The sequence below is a fragment of the Balaenoptera acutorostrata genome, chromosome 7, assembly GCF_949987535.1.
Source record: "Balaenoptera acutorostrata chromosome 7, mBalAcu1.1, whole genome shotgun sequence".
Classification (NCBI taxonomy): Eukaryota; Metazoa; Chordata; class Mammalia; order Artiodactyla; family Balaenopteridae; genus Balaenoptera; species Balaenoptera acutorostrata.
This window is the reverse complement of record NC_080070.1, coordinates 27,719,448-27,739,383: the sequence shown is the minus strand read 5'-3', so window position 1 is coordinate 27,739,383 and position 19,936 is coordinate 27,719,448.

The window sequence follows — 19,936 nt, the reverse complement described above, 5'->3', positions numbered from 1 at the left end:
AGGATTATTATTAGGTATAGTCTACTATACCCTTATTTCTTGAATGTGTGTAGCTTGAATTTTTTTTTCTGGTAACCAGAATACTTTATTACTCAATTATGCAAAATGACACAAAATTTCTTGTAGTACTTTCCCCAGCAGGAAGCAAACATACCAAACTCTTTACTTCAAGAGATAGCAGAAGTGAAAAATAAATTACAAAGGAAAAAAAATAATTAAGTTTGAAAATCTAGAAAAGTTCACAAACAAAAGAAAGAAAATATGTTGTAGTAGGAGGCTAAGCTATTTGAAATATATTCTTTAAAACTGAAGTGATTATGAGGCAGAATAGACACATTCTTGGTCAGAGAGAGAAAACTTGAATGCACAGAATGTCTTGGACCTGACCAAATGTCTGTTTTCGTTTTTTTTTAATTGAAGTATAGTTGATTTACAATGTTGTGTTAGTTTCTGGTGTACGGCAAAGTTATTCAGATATATATTGATATGTATACACATATATGTGTATATATATACATATTCTTTTTCATATCCTTTTCCACTATGCTTTATTACAGGATATTGAATATAGTTGCCTGTGCTACACAGTAGGGCCTTGCTGTTTATCTATTTTATATACAGTAGTGTGCATCTGCTAATCCCAAACTCCTAATTTATCCCTCCCCGCCTTCCCGTTTGCTAACCATAAGTTTTGTTTCTATGTCTGTGAGTCTGTTCCTGCTTTGTAAATAAGTTAACCAATTGGTTTATTTTTATGCTCTTACTTTTTTTACAGGTACTCTGAAACTTGATGATCCAGGCAAGTGTCAGATGCTTGCTATGGATAGACTTCAAGATCATAGGAACACATCTGGGGAACTCTCACCCCCATGGCTTCTAAAAACAAAACCAAAACAAACAACAACTAATTTTGAGAATTCTTGTAGATAAGCCATAAATACACATAGACTCTTGTGACTACCTCCTTCCCAATATTAGATTTTCCCACTTGAACAGGAGAAGGGTTTACATACGGAAGGTCCTTTCAATTAAGGCCACCAGTTGTAGAAAACACAGGAAAGTTTGTTAACTATGATCAGGGAATTTCAAAGAGTAAAAGATAGAGATCAGGACCAGAAAGCAGTGCCAAGAGGAGTAGCATTAGGACAGATCAGGGGCAGGAGGCCTAAGGTGAGGCTGCAGGAAAGAGTAGATAACTGAGGGATCTATATACTGGGTGGTGACCAGAGATAATAATAATATGAGTCCTAGTGGATTAAATTTACCACAGGTTGTCAAGTGATTTAATCCCCAAAATCTGTTGATGGGTGGAGGGTAGATGTAGGGAGTACCAAGGCCTTTCCAGCATCAGGCTGTGGCCTTGCTCACCAAAGGAAATCCTGTTTCTGGTGGACAGAGAGACTCAAGTTTCCTTAGAAAGATCCAGCAATGACCTGGATTGACTTGACTATTAATACACTTATCTCCGTGTTTTAGAAACACCATTGATATCTCTCTCAACCAATGGTGAGGTCAGGGAACATTCTGCATTCATCTTTGTGCCTCTAGTATACTGCAGGAGCTCAAAACTACTCATTGAATACACCACTGAAGGTGAAAGACAAGAAAGATGCGAAGAATTCAGAGAACCACAACTACTCACACCACAACTTCAGAAAATAATGACATTTGAAACTAGGAACAGCAGAAACTAACACAACATTGTAAAGCAACTATACTCCAATAAGATTTAAGAAAAATAGGAACAACTTTGAAAGTCCCAATAAAGATTAAAAAACAAAGGTAGAAGGCATAGATCAAAAAGCTAAGGGTTATGGTATTTTAAGGCATTAGTAATTAAGGATATGACATGATTTTGAAGTGAAAGTTGTTTGCTCTGGGAGACCCTTTTGGTTCTGATGGGAACTGATGTCAGAGAATAGAAAACAGATTCCAGGGCAAGCTCAGAAGTCTCACTAACAAATCGGTTCATGCTGTGGTTGTGGTAGTATCTACAAAAAAATTAATCAATCTAAGAAAGAGATGGAAAATTTTATTCGAGCCAATCTGAGGATTGTAACCTGGGAGACAGTCTTTCAGAAAGCTCTGAGGACTGTTCCAAAGAGGTAAAGGGGGAGGTCAGCATACATGTTATTTTGGCAAAGGGGGTACATGCAATCAAGCACACATCTCAGTAGGAGGTTGCTGCTAGTCATGAGAAACAGACATTTTAGTTGATGGTTTTAGTGCTTTTCCAGGTATGGCAAGATGTAAGAATCCAGTTTCATAAAAGATTTCTCCTGAAAATATCTAACTATTTGAAGGCCTGTTCTGTCAGTTTTCCCAGAACACAGATTACCTCATCCTGATCTTCACCCCAAGTTCCTTTCAGAGTGTCTGGTAGGTCAGTGACTGCAGTGGCTGATAATTTGATTATTGTAGAACAAGATGGTGGGCAACATTCTTTATTTTATAATCCCTTCCCTTTCGGTCTTAATTTCCACCAAGGTTTGGGAGGCAATTCATGACCAACTTGTCCCATGGCACTAAGAATGCCCATTCCCAGGTCAAGCAAGTATTTCATTGATAAGCCACTCAAAGTGCTATTACTGGACTGGCCCTGTTAACAGTAGCCAAAAGCTTTTGGACCGCCTGTCCTACTAGTCTGTTATGGTTCAGGAAATGGTTCCCTCTGGTTGCTTCTTCCCATATCTAGAGTTACACTATTACAGTCATTGATCTTATAGGACTATATATTTGGTCAATTGTTTCAAGTCACCTAATCACATTAGTTTTATCTCAGGATTAGTCACACATTTGGTAATGCAAGAAACAACAATCTTGTAAAATAGGCAAAATACAAGTAACATAACTAGTAACATTAATAAGGTCATAAGTAAGTATTTAAGCTGTAAAATTCTATTAGGTGTGGCCCAGTGTCTCCCCAGGTCATCTGACCAGTCTGTTCTGCACCAATTGCTATCTCTAAGGGAAACAATATATTGTCACTGTACATAAAGTTCACCAGAGTTATCTGCACACACAAGGCAAGTGGTGGGTCATCATGACCCCTACAAGATTGAGAAAGGAATGTTATCTTCTAAGGAGTTTCATGACTAGCTCCAGAAGAAGAAAAATTGATCTTTATGCTTAAGCAGGTATTTCTGCCATTGGGGAGGTCTGGTTGATGCATAATGCAGATGCACAATGCACACCAGAGGGGAGGGAGGAGGCCCAAACTGGCAGAGAAATATTTTATGTTTAAATTTTCTTGTCTTGCCTTAAAATATCAATTTTTATTGCATCGGCAGGTAAGTGAAATGGTGATTGGAGCAAAAGTAAGAGAAATTCTTTGTTGTAGTTACTTTTTCTCCCTCTAATTTCCTTGCCCCATCTTCTCCAAGTAACAACTGTGTAGACAAACCCCCTCACCCTACAGTACACACTTCCCTAAATGTACTGTCTTAAATGTGCTTGAGTGAAACACATCTGCCAAATCTCTGCCCTGCCAATGGTAATAAATATTTCTTGCCTCTTCAATTTTTAAATCCATTATAAAATCAGCCTCCAAAATGATTTTTAGGTAAGCACGGGAAGGGTATGTGATTCCTAGCAATGACCCTAACAATGGCACTCCTAATAAGTGAATTTGAGCAATTAACTGATACTCGATTTTCCTGTTTTCCTCAAGTGTAAAAGAAGGTTAAGAAAAATACCCCCCCTCCCCTTATGAGATCATATATGGGAATCACAGGGTAAATTATAAAGAGTTTAAAAACATTAGCTACCAGTATCTTGCTGGTTACACTTCACCACCTACAGAAACGCCTGTCAATCCCCGTCATCCCATCTGCTAAGGACTCCAGATACTGACTATAGACCCGGACTCTTGACCAAAGGTTTGAAGTGGAAAGTCATTCAGAAACAAAAAGAAAAATAGATTAACCACTGGTTTTTATAGAACTGCAGGGGACAATAAAAATTTTGTTCCCAATCAATTACTTGAAGTTTGCCATCTTTGCCACTGGCAAGCATGCAAACATTTAAAAAGTATCTAATGAGAGCAAGTGATTGCACAGACCCTGCACACTGCTCGATTGTTCTCTAATGTGCCCTGAATGTGCTGACACCAGCTTTCCTTCATCCGTGCCCCTCCAGGCCAGGAACCTCAGAAAGGCTCCATCAATAGAAAGTGCATTGTGCTTATTCTAATTCAGTAAAGATGCACAAAGACCAGAATCTTGGAAGTATTAAAAAGTACTTCTCAAATGTCAAGAAGAACATGGCAGTGGAAATATAAAATAAAAGCCTGATCAAAAATAAGCTTTTGATGGTTTCTTTTGTATTATAATAATATCAACCATGAAACAAATCTGAAGGCAAAAAATGGACACATCTGAAGTGTTGCTTATTTACTTGACCTCATCCTGAAACTATCATTGACCTGCAGCAGTTTTCTCTCCTCCTTAGATTCAATTCCATACACTTTGTTCATTCATTCATTCATTTTTTTATTCATTTAAAAATTTCATTATTATTCCATTTATTCAATTTTAGGCATTGCATTAGTTGTAGTATCACATTCATGAAGCAATTATTGTGTCCCAGGCATCATAGGATGTTCAATAACATAACCAAGGTCACGCCCAGTCAAGCCAGAGCCAAAATCAGCACTGTTTCCTAATCCCCAGTATGATGAATTCTTCACTACATGATGCTAGACAATAATTTTTTTAAAAAACTATTAGTTGAAAAAAAATCTTTATAACATTTGTGCCTCATTTTTTTTTTAAAATTATCACTTATCTATCAACTTGTTCTTAATATGTAAACTCTCTGAAGCAGGGATATTTTACCTTTCCAGAATCAACTTTTCCTGATACTGAACAACGTACTCTGTATGCAGTAGAAAACTTAAAACATAATAACGAGCATTTTGTTCATCTGACTGAAAGGGAGTGAAAGAGTATTTGTCCTCTGGTGAAAATCACACACTGGTAAATTTCAACCTTTTTGTTGCCTATCTCTAGAAAGTTTGCATTTCCTATAAGGCACTTCTTTCAAATTATTTTGGAAGGATTGGAAAGATAGAATCAAAGAAGATGGGGGGACTGAGGGTGAAGAGGTCAAATGAAAGATATGGGAAAACCAGTTGTCTCATTTAATTGCCACCCTTCCTTTTCCTTCCCTCACTGTGATATTTCTGTAATTTGTGATTAAATCAGGTTAGAGTACCTACTAAATATAGAATATGAATTTTACCTTGATCAAGCTAAAAGTCCAAACACTCATACTTCTTATGCAAAGATTTAACTATGTCTAATCAACTGCCATGAACTTTGGAGGTAGTCTCACTTTCCCCAGGACACAAGGCAAGGTTTTTTTATGAATGTGAAGAATGGGAAATGCCACTTTGTAAAATGTTGTTTCAGGGCTCAGTATTTAAGCTGATTTTTATTCTTACTATATTTTTCAATATTTCATATGTCCCCAGTGGGGCTTGCTCTCTTTATTTTTTACACATTAGGTTTATTTAGTTCTTTATAGATTAAAAAAATTCAAGGATGTACATACACAAGTATTGACTGGACAGTTTAAAAGCATAATATTATATATCCCTCCCTGGCTCAACAAAGAATTTTAGGCATACTAATGGGGCAAGAAAAATGTAACCTAGAAACCTAGGAAAATCATTTCCGAGAAATTCTAACAGTCACTGTTAAGGAACGACCTCTTAACACTTAGTGCTTTTTAGATGCTTCAAGCAATTATTAAAAGAAAATGAGAAATCATCCAATTATGTGATAATTCAGAATAAATAGTCATGAATAAAGAGAACCCACGAAAATGGTTCTTAAATGCATGCTTAAATAATGAAGCATTTACATTTATAGGAAAGGTTAGGTGACTTGACTTCAATAAAATTGTTGTTATTATATGGCATTTATTTGGCACTTTCCATTTTATAAGTGTACTACTGTTACTGAATTAAGAAAAACAGTTTCCAACACTTTATGTGAATTACTCTCACCCAGAGATTATGCATGACTATAAAGTACATGAGAAAGTTGCAAAGAAATGCTATTGGTAAGTTTCATTTCTTGCTAAGAAAGAAGAAAGATTGTGAATTTAAGGAACGGAATGTTGATTTTAGAGAACTATGGGATGGGGGCCAGGAGAAGCAAAAACAGATCTTTCAATCGGATTACAAATAATGACACAAGAACCCATCTGCCTATGTTTTAGGGTGCAGAATGCTCTGCTTATTTGATGAGTAGGAGGGAAGGTTTGGTGGGATGAAAAGATGGAGTAAAGCCAGGGAAGCTGGCTGCCTCAAGTTCAACATGAAAATGTCAAATTAAATGTGTGTTCTCTTCCTGAAAAATACCCGCCCTCATTATGCATCCATGTGTTGATGACTGATGCAAATGAATTTTTCAAGTGCTGCGTAAATGAGTCGCCTACCGATGTTAGCCTAGTGAGAGCCAATCCCTTGTAATATACAGAATTATTATTTTTAGCCTTAGAAAAAAACATACAGACATTAAATGTTTACAGGTTGAATCTTCCTTTCCTCTTTACTATATTCCAATTTAATCACTGAACTACTAGAATTGGGACAGTCGTGGCTTTGGATTGGAAATAATTTGAATTCTGGCTATCATATTTATGGGGAAAACTAGGCTACTGCTACTTCCCTAAGGCAAACACATCTGTGGTTTAAGCTAATCAGTCCCTGCATGTCACAGTTGCTTCATACAAATAGGGTAAAAATAGCATGTCTTTGCAATGAGGAGCTATAATCTTAAAGACAAATCATACATTTTGAGTAAAGCTCACCTTAATGGATGAAATATTTGCATATCAATTAGTGGTTGCCCAAATGAATAAGTGTTTTAATCAATGAGCATATGCGAATATTTTGATATATTGTCCACCAGATATAAAGTCTGATTATTAATTCTACATTTTTATTTTATAAAATTGAAGATGACTCTTCAAGGTAAAACTGAAAAATGCTTGCATTCTGTTGTTTTAGTGGCTCAAATCACAAATTAACTTTTATCAAAAAGTAACTGTTTTATTTTAGTGAGTACTAATGTAAACACTGGAATACCAGCACAATAAGACATTTAACATTTAACACAAAAAAGCATTTAAAGTAGATAATTTCACAAGTTCAGTGGCTTGCTTTGAAATTAATAAATGCTTAGTAACTGGAGAAAGTAACAATGACAACAAATGCAAATGCAAAACATCAAAGAAAAAAAAACTTCAGAACATTTAATCCAAAAATTGTCTTGAAAAATTGTTTTAGTTCCAAGTTTACTCATAACTATCATCATATATTTGTTTTAATAATTACAGTGTTGTCCTTCTCAGCCATATGTTTATTCCAATTATTAATGAAATTACATAATAATAAAAATATTTAGTAGCAATTCTAATATCATATACTAATATAGAGATTATTTAATCTTTAAGAAAAATATCTGATGTTAATTTGACCTGGGTCCTTTCTTCGTTTTCTTTATAAGCATGCAACAAAGTATAGTCCTGTAAATGTAAATACCAATAACATAGTATCTCATTGTTCTTCATGGAAATTAGTAATGTGTAATAATGCATGTCATTACTGGTAGTGAAAACCATTGGAGAAATCATTACTGCATTTTAATGAATGAGTTAAATGCCTGGGATTGTCAACTATGCTAAAGGAATAATTATCTGAGAAAAATTAATTCTGGCATTTGGTAATTACAGTAGAAAGAATGTAAACTTCACTGAAAGAACATTTTGTCTAAAATATTTTATGCTATCTCAAATGCCATAGCCACAAATTGCAATGTGTACAGAAAATACCTTATTACACAATCACAGACTATTCTGGGTCTAGGGAATATTTTAAAAGACCTAAAAAGTATCCTTATCCAAGTAATGATAGCACTAATAATAACTATATTTTCTATCGGAGGTAAATATTCATAACTATGACAAGATTACTTGGACAATTATTTTTACTTTATATAGTTTAAAAGATATATGCGATAAAATATGAATTAAATGTTTGTTGACAGGCTTTCTGAAGTTATGCGGGCCGTAAAATGGCATTTTAAAAGTTTACTCCTCACAGATTTTTTTTTTTTTTTTTTTTTTTTTACCAGACTTGGTATTACCAAATACATGCAGACAAATTTTTACCTTTTTTACTGTGTTGACATTTGTACTGATGGTGCAAATTCAGTGACGGGCAAAACTGCTGTGGACTGAGCAGGAATCAAGATAGTAGCACTTGTGGTCATTGTGGTCTCACACACATTTGTAAAATAAATAAATAAATATTAAAAGTCAATTTCTCTAAAGAAGTCTTAATAAAGTAGTAAAATTTGTTAAATGTATTAAATCTTGGCCCTTGAGTACACATCCTTTAATATTCTGTGTGATAAAAAGAGAAGCATAGAGCACTTCTGGTACATATTATAAAGTCCAGTGGTTGTCTTGAACAAAAGCACTTGCAAGCTTGAGAGTGGAACTAGCCACTATTACCATAGAATATAATTTTTACTTGAAAGAACAACCAACAAACAAATTATGCTTATTCAGAAGTTGGTGTTTGAAGAACCAAAGCAATTTTGAAAAAGGACAAAGTTGGAGGACTCATCCTTCTTGATTTCAAAATTCACCACAGGGGCTTCCCTGGTGGCACAGTGGTTGAGAACCTGCCTGCCAATGCAGGGGACACAGGTTCGAGTCCTGGTCTGGGAAGATCCCACATGCTGTGGAGCAACTGGGCCCATAAGCCACAACTACTGAGTCTGTGCGTCTGGAGCCTGTGCTCCGCAACAAGAGAGGCTGCGATAGTGAGAGGCCCGCGCACTGCGATGAAGAGTGGCCCCCACTTGCCGCAACTAGAGGAAGCCCTTGCACAGAAACGAAAACCCAACACAGCCATAAATAAATAAATAAATAAATAAATAATACGTAAAATCCACCACAAAGTTATAGTAATCAAGCCAGTGTGGTACTGTCATAAGGGCAGTCATATAGATAAATGAAATAGAACTGAGAAGCTAGAGATAATCCATTTAATTATGGTCATTTGATTTTTGACAAGGGTGCCATGGAGAAAGAAGAATCTTTTCAAGAAATGGTACTGGGCGAATTGAGTATCCATATACAAAAGAATGAACTTGGAACCCTGCCTCATGTCATACACAAAAATTAGCTTGAAATGGCTCATATGCTTAAGTGTAAAAGCTGAAACTGAAATATCCATAGAATAAAACATAGCAGTAAATCTTTGTGACCATAGGTTGGGAAAGGTTTCTTAGATATGACACCAAAAGTACAATTGACAAAAGAAAAAAAGTGATAAGTTGAGCTTCATTAAAATTAAAAACTGTTGTGCTTCAAAGGGCACCATCAAAAAAGTGAAAGGACAATTCAGAGAATGGAAGAAATATTTGTAAATCGTATATCTAATCAGAGTCTAATATCCAGAATATATAAAGAACTAAAAACTAAACAATAAAAAGACAAATATCCCATTTTTTTAAATGGGCAAAGGTTCTGATTACACATATCTCAAAAGAAGATATATAAGCGAACGATATTGCATGAAAAGATGCTGAACTTCATTAGCCATTAGGAAAATGCAGTCCAAAACCACAATGGGATGCCACTTCATATGCACCAAAATGGCTATAATAAAAAAGACAGGCAATAACAACTATTGGCAAGGACATAGAGAAACTGAACCCTCATTTATTGCTTCTGTGAATGGAATATAAAATGGCACAGACACAGAAAACAGTTAGGCAGTTCCTCAAAACTTAAAATATAGAATTACTATATGATTCAGCATTTCATTCCTAGTTGTGTACCCAAGAAAATTGAAAAAATATGTCCACGCAAAAAATATATACCCAAATGTTCAAAGCAGCATTATTCATAAAGGCCAAAAGTGGAAGCAACCAAATGACCATCAACTGATGGTTAAATAAACAAAATATGGTATATCCATACAATGAAATACCATTCAGCCATAAAAAATCAAGTACTGACACATGCTGCAACATGAATGAATCTTGAAAACATTATGCTAAGTGAAAGAAGCCCGTCACAAAAGACCACATATTGTATGATTCCATTTATATGAAAAGTTCATAATAGACAAGTCCATAGAGACAGACAGTAGATTAATGATTTCTAAGATTTGAGGGTTGTGCTGAAGCTATGGTGACTGCAAATGGATGCGAGCTTTCTTTTGGCAGTGATTAAATGTTCTAAAATTTATTGTACTGGTGGTTGCTCACTTCTGTGAATATACTGCAAACCAATGAATTCTAAAATTTAAATTGGTGAATTTTATAGTATGTGAATTATATCTTAATAAACTGTTTTTAAAAAAAGAAGTGAGTATTTGGCAGATGTTTTCTCAAAAACAAATGAAGTCAGTCTGTCACTCCAAAGAAAACAAGTGACAGTATTTGTTGCCAGCGATATAATTAAAACTTTCAAGCGAAGTATAAATTTTTAAAACTTTTGCGAGCCACTATGTGTTTAACAGCTTCCCAGTGTTGGATTTTCTAAGGAGATTAGTCGGGATATTAACAAATGTGTTTTTGATATTTATGAAATGTGCAAAAGATCTGCACAACTCAGTGAACCAATATTTTTCAAATGGTCAATGAATGATGATACAAAACCATGTATGCATGGGTAAAAGATACATTTAAAATGAAAAAGAGGCCAATGGATTTAAAAGTAATAGAGCACATTGTTTTGATAGAATATTAAAAGATAGGGCTGCAATTAATCTTTAAGAAACTACCACTTACTGAGTTTTGATATAGTTTTAAAGATAAATTATCTGAAAAGGCAATTAATGTACTCCTTTTTCCATGAACTGCATGAGGCTGGATTTCTTTTTTTCATACTTCAACCAAAACAGTATATTTTAATGGGTTGACTTCAGACCACATATGAGAATCTAATAAGAATCTAATTGGCATCTAATAAGACAGACATTAAAAAGATTAAAATTAAAACAACACAATTCTTCTCACTAACATCTTTATTATTGGTAAATATAGTTTTTTTCACTAAAGTATATTATTTATGTTAATATGTAATGGGTTTAATATTATTATTTTTAAATGAATTAATAAATATTTAAATTTTTCCTCAGTTTATTTTCCAATATGGTAACTAGTGATAGCTGTAACAAACCTAAAAAAAGCTCTTTGAGATACTCAGTAATTTGTAAGAGGGGAAAGGGGCCCTAAAACTAAAGTGTTTGAGAATGCTGCTCTAATGCTTCCCTTCACTTTCTAGAGGGGAAACCACTCCAGGTATTGCTCTGGGGGGCTTAATATGGAGGTAATGTGCTGGATACACAGAACAGATAGTGGCATATCTGGAGTATGGCGTTTCCAAAACGTTTTTAGGTCTAGTTTTTACATAAGAAAGCCACATGTCTTCTGTGATAATGAATAACAAGAAGAGAAAAAACTTTCTCTGCTGTTGCAGATAGCTGGACATGTGGTTATAAAAAGCCCAGCCTAGGATGTAATGATAGATGTATAATATATGAAGAGAGTACTTAAGATAAAGCAAATGGAACAAAATATTAAAAACTTTTTGAATCTGGATAAATGGTATATGGAGTTCTTGGTACCAACATTGCATCTATTTCCAAATAAAAGATTTAAAAAATAGTATAGTCGAGGTTACATGGAGGAGTTATAAATAGCCCAAAGAAGAAACTGTTCTTTAATAATTTATAGCATTTATCTTAGTACAAACCACGTAAGGTTTATGCAAAGTACAAACTACCCACATAGGGTACTTAAATGTATTGAGTGCCTTTTATATGCCAGGTACTGTGCAAAGTGCTTTACTCGCTTTATGTAAATTCAATTCATATTTAACCACATTCTTGAGAAGTAGGAATTATCATTATTTTATAGTTTATTTCGTAAATGAAGAAACTTAAGTAACTTGTGAGTGATTGTAAAGTTTATAAGTGCCCCAACTCATGTTCGAACCTAGAAGGAGCTGACTCTAATAAGTAAGAAAATTAATGACATAGTGAGTAAATAGCAAACTAGGATTCAAACCCAGATGATTTACTTCCTATTATTTCATTAAAGCAGATCAGTCATTATCACTTACTAAGAGTAGGTCAGAAGTTAGTTCAAGTGATTTTGTAGATAAAAACAATTCTATTCCTTAGACATATTTTTGAATCAAGAATTTGGTAATTTAAACATAATCACCAATATTTTAGTAGAATTTTATGTCTTTGAGGAAAATCTTTAAAATTCTCTACTGTAGAGTTTTGAAAGCATTTGATTTCAACCATTGTGGAAAAAGTCAGCCTAAATAACCCAAAGATTAGTGTCCAAAAGCAGAGAACAAAGAAGTCTCTCAAATGCTGAGAAGGGCAGCTTCCCCTTAAATCTGTTCTCTTCCCTTTTACCCATGTATCTTTATAATTCCTTTCAAGCCCAGGGCCAAAAAAAATAGGTCATTCAACCCTGGTGCTGCCAACAGGAACACAGTAGATGGCAGGAGGGCAGGAAACCACATGCTTCCCCTAGAAGTGGGGCTGCCTTTACCAAGGAATAGCTTTCAGGATGATCTGCTGTTGGTCCTGCCCTGGGGCTAAGTTTCAAGTCTTCTCTCTTGACATTTTGCCCCAAACTCTACTTTTTAGTGAGGGAGAGAGAGGTGAATATAGATCAAGAATAGTTCTCTCTGCTGTGAGAGAGAACAAGCTTCTTTCTATCACACTCGGTCTTGGAGAATAAGATATTTGCTGATTGTGTGATTCTTTCAATGAAAGAATATGGCCTTTTGTTTGTGCATCAAAAATAACTATGACAATCTGCCTATGAAAATTCTGAACTTACATCTTTAGCATTTATGAATTAGCTAGCATTTGCTGTGTCCTTGCTATGTACCTTGGCATGGCGCTGATCAATTACACAGGTAGTAGTTCAGGTAACTGGGATTTAAATCCAATGCTACTGACTTTTGCTTAATGATTAATTTATATTTCTTCTTTGTGAAAAGAGCCAGGAAGGATACAAAGTTAAATCAGACATAGGCAACAGTCTCAGGAAGATTACAACTAGTAGTGGACTTAACATATATACATAGTTACAATATACAGTAAAATGTACTAAATGTCATAAGAAAGGGCTATGGGATTTCATGAGCATGAGAGATGTCAACTGATATGAATGAGATAAGATCTTATAAAGGCTGGGAAAACTGAGCTGAGCTATTTCAACATTAGATATAATTAAATAAATGAACAAAATACTCGTTTAAAAAACCATAAGGAAAGTGTGACTGCTGGAAAACAGAAGATAGGTTTGAGAACAGCAAATATTTCACTTCGGATAAAATACTGATTGCATAAAAAGCAAAGTTTGAAAACAGTTTATGGAATTTCTTGAATGTTTAATACAGTTTAATGGTACATTTTAAGCAGAGCAAAGGTACATAACGTTTTGAGTCAAGGAGGGACATGGTCAAGGCTGTGCTTGAGAACTGTAATGTTCAGTGCAGACGCCACCAGCACATGTAGTTGCCTAAGTTTACATTTAAATTAATCAATATTAAATAAAATGAAAAAGTCAGCTCCTCAATTGCATTTGCCATATTTCAAATGTTCAGTAATGCCCAAAAGCTAGTAGCTTCTGTATACAGGACAGGAGAGATATAGAACATTTCTATCATCACAGAATGTTCTATTGGACAGAGTTGCTTTAAAAGATTAATCCAGTAGTGCACTATTAGTGGATTGGACGGGAGAGGAAACCACAAACGGGAAGCTGATTTGAACAATCAAGGTTAGAAGTTCTGAGTAGCTGTCATAGGGAATAGAATTTCACTTACAAAACGCACAATATTACCTTGTACTCTTCTGAGTTTTCTACAGATACTCATGATAAGAACCATTTACTGCGTACTCCAGGGACACCAGTCAGAATTTAGATTTCTTATATTCCTCTGGAGAAATTTTCTTTGGCACGCACGAGAAAAGAGAGAAGATGAAATGACTCACTGGATTATGAATATCTAGAGATCCTCACTTCCATGTGGAAATGGGGGGAATTCAAGCAGATGGGCTTCCTGAGATTCATCTCATGTGGGGTTTGTGGGTAACAACCATCTGGCTCCCCATTTGGCTTGAATTTCAAGGGAAGTCCAAAATCATCCAGTTGCTCTCTAAAGTTTGTTTACACATGGAGAAATACCGTTAAGAATTTACACTTTTCTTTTTTTTTCTATTTTTAGTCTTATCTTTGAGTTTTTCTGTAATCATTACTGTCTGGAATGGGGGACTTTCTCATTTTACGTATAAGGAAACTGAGGTCAAAGTTAAGTGATTTGGCCAAGATCACACAGCTAGTTTTTTGCAAAGCCAAGCAATAGCAGGCGTTCCGGGTTCTTTCACCTGTACTATGGCATTTTCAGAGTAACTTAGAACGATACGCTTTAATTTCCTTTTCATATACTTAGGAACTAGGGCAGTAGCTATGGCTCTGTAATTTAACTTATGATCCAAGCATTTGCTTGAAACTGGAACATCAAGACCTAAATCTTGTCAACTGCCAAATGGATCCAGAGGAAAAAACAGTTTAAAGACCCACGTTTTAGGTAGACAGGACTACTCTTCCTCCGGCACTGATTCTCTCAGACACCCTACAACATGTTATGGCCCTTATTTGTTCTCCTGCCTGTCCTTCTCTACTAGATGATGCTCCTTCAGAACAGGGTCCACGTCACACTTGTCTTTGTTCCCCAGTGCTTACCCCAGTTCTCAGCACACAGTAGAAGAGCTGATGAATAATGCATAGACGATATATGGGTAAAGAGGTAATTTGGAAACTCTGCTTGTGTGTACCCTTATTAATCTCATGTCTGACCTTTACAGCTACACAGGCTTGCCAGGGGCTCAGAGGAAAATCAGGCTTGTCTTTCTCAGCAGGCAATTCAAAACCACACAGCGCAGCAGGAGGAGATGATATAACACCACTCTTTCACCCACCAAAGCAGTTTACCAAAGCAGTCTTCCGGCATTCCTGGGTCCCTTTAATACGGGACTCAGTTTTTTGGAAGTCCATTTAATTGACTCTCTTTTTCTTGGGAATAAAAGCCAGCCTGCCAGAGGTTGGCAAAGGTGAGTCTGAGAGCCCCTGTGGGATCCTCGGGAGGCCTGGAATCTGCCTCCCTGCGGGGTAGGTAGGCTGGCTGTGCTCTCCACAGCTGTGTGGCTTCCTTCCTCTTGTATTGGCCAGGATTGAAAGAGATGAGTCAGAAAGCATCCCTTAATCCTACCATTCCTATTTGTGTCCCAAAAGAGCAGGTCGAGACTTCAAGTTGAATCAAATGGTTTGAAATTTAAAATACTCTCTGTGAACACTAAAATCTGAAACAAACCAAACAAGATAAATATTGCCGTATTCATACCAAGCATCGAGTGACAATGCCCCATCTAGCAGCAACACTTCGTTTCTTGCACCAACAGGGCAAAGAGTTCATTCACATTGCAGATTCCCTTATGAGCCAAAGAACAGCGATCCAGATACAAAGAGACAATGTTATCCTTTGTTTTAGGCACTGCCATCCCATCACCTGCCACCCCCTCCTCCCCTCCCTCCAACATAATCAGACTTCTGGTGACATATCGTAATTAGATGCATACGCTGTCAGACACTAGAACTCCCCAAGCTCCTTCTGAACTTTGTGTCTAGTTATTATTGTTTTTCAGGTTACAATAAGGAATTTGGGGTGCGGTCTTTATGTTTTTGTTACAAGACAGTCCTTTTGTGGCCATCAGTGTTACATAAAGCTTGTCCTAAAAATGTACTTCCTCATCATACTCCCATCAGATGACATTAAACAGCTTGTATCACAGAGAGCTTATTCTTTATGAATATTTTCCAAATACCTCATTAAAAACATACCTACCCACCCCAAAGCAATCAAATTTTGCACCACTGCCTTAAAACTCCCATTTTGTTCCTGTGAGAGTATATTCTTTATTTGTACTACTGCATTCTAGGCAGTTCTAAATCCCACATGACTAACATCCACCTTAACCCACTTCAGCGCAGCCTGCGACACGTGCCGTCACCAAAGGGGCTGAGGAAGCTCTTGTTAGAAGTGGCGCGAACTGACTAGTTTAGGCTCGATGCCTTTAACACAATCTTGTCTATTGGATAAATATGTAGAAAGTCAATTTTTTTAATCCTTATAATATGTTTTCTGCAACGAGCAGTGCTACGCAATAGCAAAAGTGTATTCTGAGAGGAAAGGAATTCCTGAACACATGTGAATATGGGCACAGAGTCATATCCCTAATAGCTTCTCATTTTATTTTGAAAACGAGTCCAAAGTCACACTTTGTTTCAATTACCTTGAGATAAATTTTACACGTAAAAACACTGATCGACTTTCAGTGAATTTTATGGGCAGTTTTGCCATTACATATAGATATGTATATCCCTGAAAATCACTATGCTATGCAAAAATCTCAAAATAAAAACCACAGGGCTTATGGGGAGAATGGGTTAGGGGCATAAGGCTCACAGACTTCACCAATTAGTCCTTGTTGATTCCGTAGACTTCTGAAACCTTTTAACACTACAATTTTGCAACTTATCCACCTTCACATTGCTACAGTGGGAGTACTGGCTTACTGCAACCTACTACATCCTACTTAGAACATAAAATCAGGACTCCAAATATTTATTTCAAAAAGTAAAGTTTTTTTTTTTTAAAGAATCAATCCAAGAAATTTTTGCAATTCAAAGAATAGAGCTTCTGGAGCTTCAATTTAATTTGACAAACATTTATTGATTATCTGCTGGTCACAAACACCATATCATGTGCTGTGGAATTAAGAATGAGTTAGACAGTCCTGGTACCAGATGAACTTACAGTTTACAGAGAAGTCAAATATGGAAACAGATAAACTGCAATGCAATGTAGCACATGTTATAAGAGGGAGAAAAACTATCTCCTGGAACTCAGAGGAAGAAAAGACTGCTTGCCCACAGGATTCAGGAAAGAGTTCACAAATAAATAAAGTTACACTTGATCCTGAAGCCTGAGCAGAATTTGTCAGGCATAAAAGGAGGAATGATATTCTAGGCAAAGCGACAGCATTTGCAGCCACTTAGTCTCATGAAGTGATATGGAATATTTGATATGGAATATTTATTGAAGGATGAGACATAAATGTTCCCGAATAGAGTCACATGAGTGGGTCTATGGAGTTGAGATGCACGTGTGAAAATACGGTCATAGAGGTCATTTCAGGCCGCATGAGGAGAGGCATTGAATGCCTAGCCAGAGGCTTTAGTATTTTTTCCTGAAAGCCATCTGGATTTAATAGAAATGTGCAAGTAATGGGAAATAAATAATTAGATAAGTTGTTTAAGAGATAGAGTTCTGACAGCAGTGAAGAGAGCAGAATCAAAAGGAGAAGAAGGAATGTTTGCAGAGAACTCAATAAGAAATTTTTCTAGAATGTTATTTATAGATTAATTATGAATATACTAAAACCATGAAAATAACTGATAAAGTCACCCTCTAAAATTTATTAATAGAAACTACAATTGGCCAAAACACGAAGCTTACCTCACTCTCTTTATATTAATGTGTGATTTGATGCCACTGAGTGAATAGGTCCCCCTCCAAAGGGAGTTGTTTGTTTTTGCAGTGTGACTCTGATTTTCTTGGAGGTTCTGAGAGAAATCTGAAAAGCATCCTTTTAACCTCTGTCTGTTTCGTGTGCAATGTTTCTTAGTATCATTTTACCTTAATTAGCCAAACTAGTTTCTTTCACTTAACCTTTAGGTATATAGATATATAAATTAAGAGAGAGAGAGAGTGACAGAGTGAGAGAGAGAGAGAGCAAGAATGAGCGAGAAGGAGAGAGAGAGAGAGGGAGAGAGAGATGGAGGAGGAAACAAATGAGAGGGTCATGATGTAATACAAGAAAGCCTAATTTCTGGTAACTAGCTCTGTCACTTATCCTGTCCTTTCATCTTGTGCATAATAAATATCTTGCCAGCGAGAAGACCTAAATAGACATTTCTCCAATGAAGACATACAGATGGCCAACAGGCACATGAAAAGATGCTCAACATCGCTAATTATTAGAGAAATGCAAATCAAAACTGCAATGAGGTATCACCTCACACTGTTCAGAAAGGCCATCATCAAAAAGTCTACAAATAATAAATGCTGGAGAGGGTGCTGAAAAAAGGGAACCCTCCTACACTGTTGGTGGGAATGTAGATAGTTGCAGCCACTATGGAGAACAGTATGGAGGGTCCTTAAAAAACTAACAATAGAGTTACCATGTGACCCAGCAATCCCACTCCTGGGCATATACCCAGAAAAAACTACAATTCGAAAAGATACATGCACCCCAATGTTCATAGCAGCACTGTTTACAGTATCCAAGACATGGAAACAACCCAAATGCCCATCAATAGATAATTGGTTTAAGATGTGGTATATATATATATATATATATATATATATATATATATATATATATACAATGGAATATTACTCAGCCATAAAAAAGAGAGAAATATTGCCACTTGCAGCAACACAGATGGCCCTAGAGAGTATTATACTAAGTGAAGTAAGTCAGACAAAGACAAATATTATATATCACTTATATGTGGAATCTAAAAAATAATACAAATGAACCTATAAACAAAACAGAAACAGACTCACAGACACAGAAATCAAATTTATGGTTACCAAAGGGAAAAGGGAAGGGGGAGAGATAAATTAGGAGTATGGTATTAACAGATACAAACTACTATACATAAAATAGATAAGAAAAAAGGATTCACTATATAACACAGGGAACAATAGTCAATATCTTATAATAACCTATAATGGAAAATAATCTAATATATGTGTGTATATATATCTGAATCACTTTGCTATATACCTGAAACTGACACAATATTATACATCAAGTATACTTCAATTAAAAAAAAAATCTTGCCAGCAAAGTTTCTGTAAGAAAGCTCTTTCTTTGGTATAATTGAGATTACATCTACCCTGCCTAACTCTCAAGTACTATTCTATGCAAAACATTAATACACAAAAGTAATAAGTAGAGATCCTTGCCCAAACTTTAGCCTTCTTGTCATTTCATCTTATACTTTTTTCATGTTGGACAAAGATTTTAATCTGATTAAGTGATTTCCCACAGACAGGTACCTCCTGTGACTGAAAGAGTTTGGGTAAAGTGAGAATAGATTTGAATGGAGAATCTTCAGCGGTCCTAGATTACGTTTGATAAATACTCCCTTTTTTTTTTTTTGGCTACAAACCTGTTATCACATCCCCTACTGTGCTTTGACTGCCTCTTCCCTATGAAGTAAACACTTGGATGGTACCTAGCTTAGAATCAGTAGAAAATAATAGTTCAAATTATTATGGTAATATTATTTGCATACCCCTTGAACATTCACTACGCATCCTGGGAGGCTGTCCCCATTTTACTGAAGAGAAAATTGAACGCTTAAAATGTTAAATAACTCACCCAGTGCACAAAAGACCCAGACAGGGTTGGAAGAAAGAACTTTTGGTTCTAAACCCAGCGTTCTTTCCACATACTACTTCTCTTGCCATCTCTCTTAGCCGTATTCTTAGTATTCAACCAACCTGAGGACCAAACACCGAAATGTTTCCTAATTTTGATAGATTGAACGCTTCTTGTATGATTTCAGTCCTCTCACAGACAGAAGGAATCTTATGCTGACTCTGTGTACATTTATACTCAGCAGGTATTGAATGTTGTAAGTAGCATTAATATTTCACATATTCTAATCTCTGAATCAAACTCATATAAACACATGCCATTTCTTTTGTACTTGAGTCCTGAGGTGATTTTTATCAC